Source organism: Nymphaea colorata, chromosome 7 (assembly GCF_008831285.2).
Source record: "Nymphaea colorata isolate Beijing-Zhang1983 chromosome 7, ASM883128v2, whole genome shotgun sequence".
Lineage (NCBI taxonomy): Eukaryota > Viridiplantae > Streptophyta > Magnoliopsida > Nymphaeales > Nymphaeaceae > Nymphaea > Nymphaea colorata.
Window position 1 is genome coordinate 21,962,691 of NC_045144.1, and position 7,395 is coordinate 21,970,085.

General features: G+C 45.2%; 1 long non-coding RNA gene across 1 annotated transcript; it reads right to left on the bottom strand.

Moving 5' to 3' along the window:
- Positions 1-4,828: 4,828 nt before the first annotated feature.
- On the bottom strand, positions 4,829-7,395 carry LOC126410207 (uncharacterized). Its single transcript, XR_007573797.1, has 3 exons — positions 6,883-7,395; positions 6,200-6,282; positions 4,829-4,948 (listed from the first exon to the last, which is right to left on the bottom strand). It is a non-coding gene; the product is annotated as an uncharacterized LOC126410207 (long non-coding RNA).

Consider the following 7,395-nt stretch of genomic DNA (forward strand, 5'->3'; position numbering starts at 1 on the left):
TACACAAACATGTCACCTCCATAGGGTCCACTCTAGACATGATGGAACTAACTAAAATCTAACTAAATGTTGATAAAGTGTAAATTTAAGTGCAGAAAAGAAGAGAAAGAAGAACTGGCGCTCAAGAGAGAGGGATGTAAGATCTAGGGTGATCAACCCTCGGGACACCTAGAAATGCAGGTCTCACTAAGCCTGTAATCTCTAATCTCAAATACTATTTAAAGTGAAATGCTAAACCAATTAATATAAAATGCAATCTAAATGAGATAAATATCTATCTAATGCAAAATTATTCCAATCTAAAACAAAGCATATAAAGTTGAATGGGCCTTGGAGAAGTTAATCCTAAAAATGTAAGCCAAATGGGCCCACTCAAACATGGTCAAATACAAATGCATTGTAAATAGGTGTCCTACAAATGAAATATATGAAATAAATCCATAAATATAATGCAAATGAAGATAAGATATGATCCTAATGAAAATGTGGATTCAACTAGCTAGGCCTCTCATATGGATTGACTTTCTAGAAGGATTAGATCTAATGTGTTGGGTCCATGATGACCCTAATCTAACAAAATGCTATCTTAATGACTAAAAAAAAAATATTAATTATCCGAATGGATGAGATTTTAGCAATATGGCACTTTAAAAGGATATTTCAATTCAAAACAATAGAAATGCATGTCAATTATAAATTTACCACCTTATACAATAGTAGCGAGCTGGGTCAAATTCAAAAGAGGAGCTAATAATCGTACACACATTGAAAAGAAGTGCTTACGGTTAGCTCTAATGAAATTATATCCATCTAATTACAATCAAAGGAAAATGATTTTCAGTTATGCACAAGACGTTCTTCAAATGACCAAAAAAAAGTTTCCCAGAGAGACATATTCAAGATATCCACATCAACTTCAACTTACCCACCTTACAAGAACAACTATAGAACCTACCTACAAATCAAATGCTACTTGAGCATTGAACTCGGATTGGTAGTCGACCAGGTCAGTGGATCAGCGAGTTGACTCGAAAACTTAGTCGGGTCAAGTCATAAACTTTTGTTAAGTATTTTGCTATAATCTTGTAGTATAATCTACTTCCTCCCCTCAGAGCATAGAGTAACATGATCGGTTATGATTTGTCAACAGCTCTAACCATGAAGGAGGTCATGAAGAACTATATATATATATATATCATTGTCACAAAAAACGTGTTTTTTTTTAAAAAATACGTATTCAAAGCCAAAACAGTTCTGCCGTATAATACCCGTACTATTCTCTTTTTTAAAAAAAAACGTCAAAAAACAAAAAACACGTATAATACCGGTATAATACCTGCATTATACGTTATTTTCCCTTTTTTTGCCTTTATTTTCTCATTTTTTATCTTTTTTTATTCATTATTATTTTTTATAATTTTTAAAATGTATTAAATTTTTAATTTTTTAAAAAAATTTGTTGAACTTTTTTCGTTTTATTCTCGATATATAAAACTTTGTCGTATTATACCCGTCCTCGTTTTTTGTGATAATAATATATATATATATATATATATAAAAGAAACTGAATGATGACATTCAGTTTATCCAGGGACATCAAATCTCAACCTTTCCATATATATATATATATATATATATATATATATATATATATATAATTTGAACCCGACACCCAAAAGGTTCATCTGGCCTTTCGATTGCACGAGACCGAATGGCCAGGGGTCAAGTTGCTTGATCTTCGTTGGGAAGGCGGGGGAAACCCGTGCAGGTGTGTTCATTTTGTTTGTGCCCCTCTCTCTCGTCTCTGCCCCTTTGCACTCTCTCCTGCACAGAAGAGATTATTTATCTTAGAGGGGTCTACAAAAAATTTTGGGGAAACGTCGATGACTGCTCTTCCCGATGCATCTCCCTTGCCCTAACCCTCGCTCTGTGATGCGACCCATGCCACATCTGCTTCACCACGGGCAGCTCGATGAGAGAACGCTGCAGCAGAACCGTCCACACAGCTGCGTGCAAAGCTGTCAGGCCTTCAAGCCTAGGTGCGTAGACTAGACACCGCCCACTCAGACGGCTCCTTCGGCACTGCAGCTCCTGTCTTACACAAACGAGCATGTCGGTCTCTGCCTGACCTGATCATCGCCACTACGGAGCTCCGCGGCAGCCCCACCCGACAATCAGGGTGACCACAGGAAGATCCCACTGAGAGGCGCGTGGCCACATCGGCCAAACATCTAGCTTCGGTGGGCTACTACTACACACACCCTCCCATGGGTGCTTTCCTTCTTCGGATGGAACAACAGCCCATGTGGGCATGGACCCTGTCACTCGGCCAGGCATGGCCGAGGCACTAAATGGTCTTAGCTGAGAGGCACCTGCCTTTGGGCAGTGCCAGCCTACGTGGGAGGCCTCAGTAGCTGAGAGGGTTACGATGCAGTCTAGTCAGGCTATCATGCCCATTTCGAGCGTAATGAGGACAAGTACCCGTAGCCAAGAGGTTGCTGCAATCCGGGCTCAAGGACAGCACCATACCAAGGGTAAAGGAGCTTGTGGCTGCGAACCCTGCCGAGGGTCAGTCGGCACGGTGCACGCAGAGGCTACCAGGCATGCTAACAACTATCTAGCCACGATACCACGTTCCAAGTCACAAGCCTGCGCAACCACGAGAGCACCCCCAGCACGCACGTCTGCACCAACTTTACTCCTTGGTAGGCTGCACTCACACACGAAAGACCAAGGCCTGCACCAGGCAAAGAAGGGCTCGGCTGCAACACACCAGCTCCAGCGAGGACCAAGAGTAGTTCGAGTCAACTCAGCTCGATCGTTCCATAAGAAGAAAGGCCTGCACGCGACCTTAGACTAGACTCAGGTCCACGCTTTAGCACTCAGTCTATCCCTGATTCAGCCAGCACCTTTAGGTGAGGTTTTAGAAGTTTTGAAGGATCAGATCCGCACCAGCAAAGCTTGACCTGTTCCATACTTGCCCACGCCAACCAAGGACTATCTAGAAGGTTCCTTGGGGCAGATCTGCGTACGCACAACAGACCTACTCCAGGCTTGCCCGCGCAGCCAGAGGCCTTCCAGAAGGTTCCTTGGAGCAGGACCGCATCCATTCAGATCGCAACGTGCTCCAGGACTACCCACGCTAGTTGGATACCTTCCAGAATGTTCCTCGGAGCAAACTTCCACTCCAGAATGGTGATCCAGATCTCGTGCTCTAGGCCCACGCCGCCCAAGAACTTCCAAAATGTTCCTCGGACCAGATTAGCGATCCAGATCTCGTGCTTCAGATCTGCACTGCCCAAGAGTTCTGGAGTCTTCTGTGGGGTGGGTCTATAGCACCTTCAACTAGGACCCAGGCGGTTTCCCGCCCAATGTTCACTTAAACAGTAAGCTACAGATTAGAGTTAGGATTAATCCGTGTTTTGTAATCTCTTACTGTTTCGAGTTGTAGCTGCGCCGCAGCATTCTCCTTCGGCTTCAACCAAGAAACCCGAATGCAAATGTTGATGGAGTTTTGAGGTGGTTCTCGAGCTTTCAGCGTGGTTCTCCAATGGGATCCTTCTCATTCTCCCCCTAGAGCATTGACGTGGTTCTTCAAGGTGCTAGGGTACCTGCCTTCAACTTCGCCTCGAGCAACCACTAACGATGCCGAGAGCAGTCTGAGAGGGCCGGGCAAGGCTGCCCTTCAAACGGTTAAGGCCCAACGAGGCCGTGTTGACCCAAGCCGGGGTCAAGAGGGAAGAGTGGGAGGCGTTGAGCAACGAGTTCAGACCAAGGGAAAATTCAGATCAGCTTGGAGTTGAAGCAGAGGGAGGAGCGGGAGGAAGTGCAACGACTCTAAGCGAGGCTCTTGAAGACCAAGGCGGGGTGGGTCTAGCCCGGTCCAGGTCAAGTCCAGCCTAGGTCTTGGTCAAAACCCCAATCACTTAGGGTCAGTCTAGGGCGAGCCTAGGCAATTCTAGGTCCGAGTCAAGCCCAAGCACGCGTGGGCTAGAGGAGGACCGGTTTTAGAGATGAGACTTTAAGTCTCGAGTTTGCTTTTGTGCATTTTTTGCTTTGGATTTTGAGTACGTCATTTGCTTATGTTATTTTGATTGAGTTTTCAGATCCGGATCACTTGTTTAGATCCGTTTTACTTCAGAACTATAAATATTTTGTTCACATTTTGGATTCGTATGCAATTGAAGAATATTGAGTTCATTTTCCACATTCGTCTCTCTCTCCTCTCCACGAGCCTCTCTCTTTTCCTTGCGCACTCTCTTCTCCACGTCTCTCTCTCTTTTCCTCGTCTCACATTTGGGGGGAATTTCGGCCTCCATTGCTGAATTCCAGCTAGCATCCTCCACGAAACCGAGGGTTTTTTCTCTCTTTTTCTTACTCTCTTGTCTCTTTTCATCCACTCGCCCACGGTGAAGGAAGAAGGACTCCTTGTGCTCCGGCATGAAGAGTCCCTTGCCACCGTTTTTCCCCACTGCATCAACCAGCCACGAGCAAGGTGCAACCTCCGGCATCCCCACGAAGGTTAAAGGCCAGCCCGTACATTGGGAAGGCTACCCCAGCTTGGAAACAAGAAGGCGTGTAGCAACGACATTGGAATAATTGAAAAGGTTAGTACTCAATGTCACACCCCGACCTTTTTGACCCTCAAACTATTTTTTTTTCTAAACATAAAGCATCGAGGTGTGACTGCCCAACAATTCAAAAAGACGATGAGCCAAGCAATTCAAAACAATGGGGCAAGCTTTCCTTTATATAGCATTTCAATTCAATTGTACATTTGACAAAAATGCCCCAAAATCACAACATCGATGCCTCATCAAAACAAGGCATCAGTAAAACCAAAAACCCGACGCGCCGGCACTACAAGAACAAAACAAAACCCAAAACCTCCCCAGTAGGACGTGAGTGTAGCCATCTGCTCAGCCTGCTGCCCCGGGTACACCAAAACCTGAAAAAAAGAAACAACTGAAGGCTTAGCCTTCGCAGTATGGCAACAAGCCAGGAAAAGTCCAAGCCCTCTTAGGTCGGGCTCAGTACACAAACAAACATCAGAACAATCTATCATTATGTCGTGTCAAGACACGACATGCAGACGCCACTCAATGGCTACAATAACATAATTTCAATCACATGCAAGGCATCATCAACATGTCACTTGCATTCATAAGCACAACAGTCACATGCACAACAATCCTATATATTTCAATCACATACATTGCAGTTTCATTACTATCAGTGAATTTACAGTTCCTGTGGGTGCAAACACAGGCACGTGCACACCGCGGGCGGCCCACAGCCGAGAGACAACCCCCGTGGTGGCCCAGAACAGTATGGATCCATCTATCCGCTGCAGCGGTAGAGCACTCATCCATGGATGTGTGAATTCCAAGGAGAGATACTCAGCCTTCCCTAGGACACCCAGGTTGGGAAGGCGGGAGCCTACGCTCCAAGCACATCACACAACAGTACCCTGTGGTCTTGCACCGCCTGCGCTCCGAACAGGCGAGACCAGTGGCGAAAGTGGGACAACTCCCATATACATAGTCACATCCCACTGGCCTCTCATCTCTTATTCTTTCATTTTTATACTTATACTTGCACAAACACATTTAACTGGCTAGCTCCTGAGGTTGGTTCACTTCACGAGTGAACCCACACCTCCAATTGCCTCCACACGAGGGTTACACATAACCACAACAGTTTTGGCTAGCCGTCATAACAATATGGGTACAACTACCCACTGTGCAAACATTTGCATCATTGCCCGCGGAAATGAGTATTCAATAAACATAACACTCACATTCATCATCATAACAATCACATCTTTGAAAACTTAGCCAAACCACAGAGAGTAGTCTCAATCTGTGGTGGGCTCGTAGCTGTCCTATGCAGTTATCATTCTAGAATGCTTTCTAATGCACAATTGGGGTCGAGGAGACACTCGACTCGATACCCCGCCTCATCTGTCCTAAACAGTTATCAATTCTAGCATGCACATACAATGCGTAACATTATCAAAACAATTACTATAAGCCTTTCAAAACAATTCATATCATATATCAATTTATGTACATGCATACACATATTCATTCACGGAACACTCAATCAATTCATATCACAAATCCTAGGATCCCATGATCCTAGGAACACACATTCATTCACTTGCCCAGGCAGGGATTTGCCTGGAATGTCGCCATACCTGTGGCGCGTTCACAAGAATCTTCAAAATGCCTCGAGCTTCGAATCCGGTAACTCAAGGTCGACGGGACGTACCCGGTGAACCTGCAGACACAAACACAAGATAAGATTCCTACTACAAGCCTCAACAATTCAAACAAAAACAAAACAAGGTCATTGAGGCACGCGTCATCGCCTCAAGAGGGTGTTGACGGGTAGTGTCGACCCACAAGTTCTCCAATAGGGTCACTTCCCACTCCTAGCCGTGCCAATAGATGCCAAAACTCAAAGCCATCAATCCGTCTATCACTAACGCCTTTCTCAAAATTCCCTTTTTCTTAAATCAAGGCGTCTACCCCAAAGATACTTCCAACTTATGTACGTTATCCCTATTTAACTCCAAGATGCACCCGTTCACAAAAACGCGTGCTACAGGCTCACTAAAACGGTCCTAAATCTTCCCCACAACCTCACAAACTCTACCATGTCTCCCCTAATGCTTCGAAAATTAATCTATCATGCTTAAATGATCATCCAAAATATGAATCTTCGCTTCCCAACATAATCGCAAGCTTTTCCCCAAAAACGAAATCACTAACATGTGTTCCAAATAATCAATTCAAAGCTCTAGCATGCTCAACCAATAATTATGAGCGTTCCAAAGAGAAATATATCATAAAATAGGTTCAATTTCGCCTTGCTCACCCCGATTGAAGGTCTAAACTGTTGTAATCCTCCCGGCAGCCACCTCACGCGTCCAAGTGGTCCCCAAACGGCTAAAATCCTCCAATGCCGCCACTACCAAGGCCTTCTCTAATTGCTGTTACGAGGGGGAAGACAAATCCCCAAGCTGAAAACGGATCCAACAGTGATAGCACAGTGAAAATCAGTGAGAGAAAGTACTTGATTGGAGAAAAATAGAAAACGAGCAGAAAATGGGGAGAGGGTTCGGTCAAAAGGGGAAAAGAAGGCAGTGAGGGGAGAGGACGGGAGAGAAGAGAGAGAGACGGTGGAGAGTGAGACGAGTGACAGTGGGAGAGGGAGAGTCGTTCGGTGGAGAGGGGAGACGAGAGACAGTGGGAGAGGGAGGGTCGTTCGGTGGAGAGGGGAGACGAGAGACGGTGGGAGAGGGAGAAGGGAAAGAAAACGGGAAGGAGAAGAAAAGAGAAGAGAGGAAGAGGCAGGGGACGACAGGGTTCACCTCAACGCCGCCGTCGT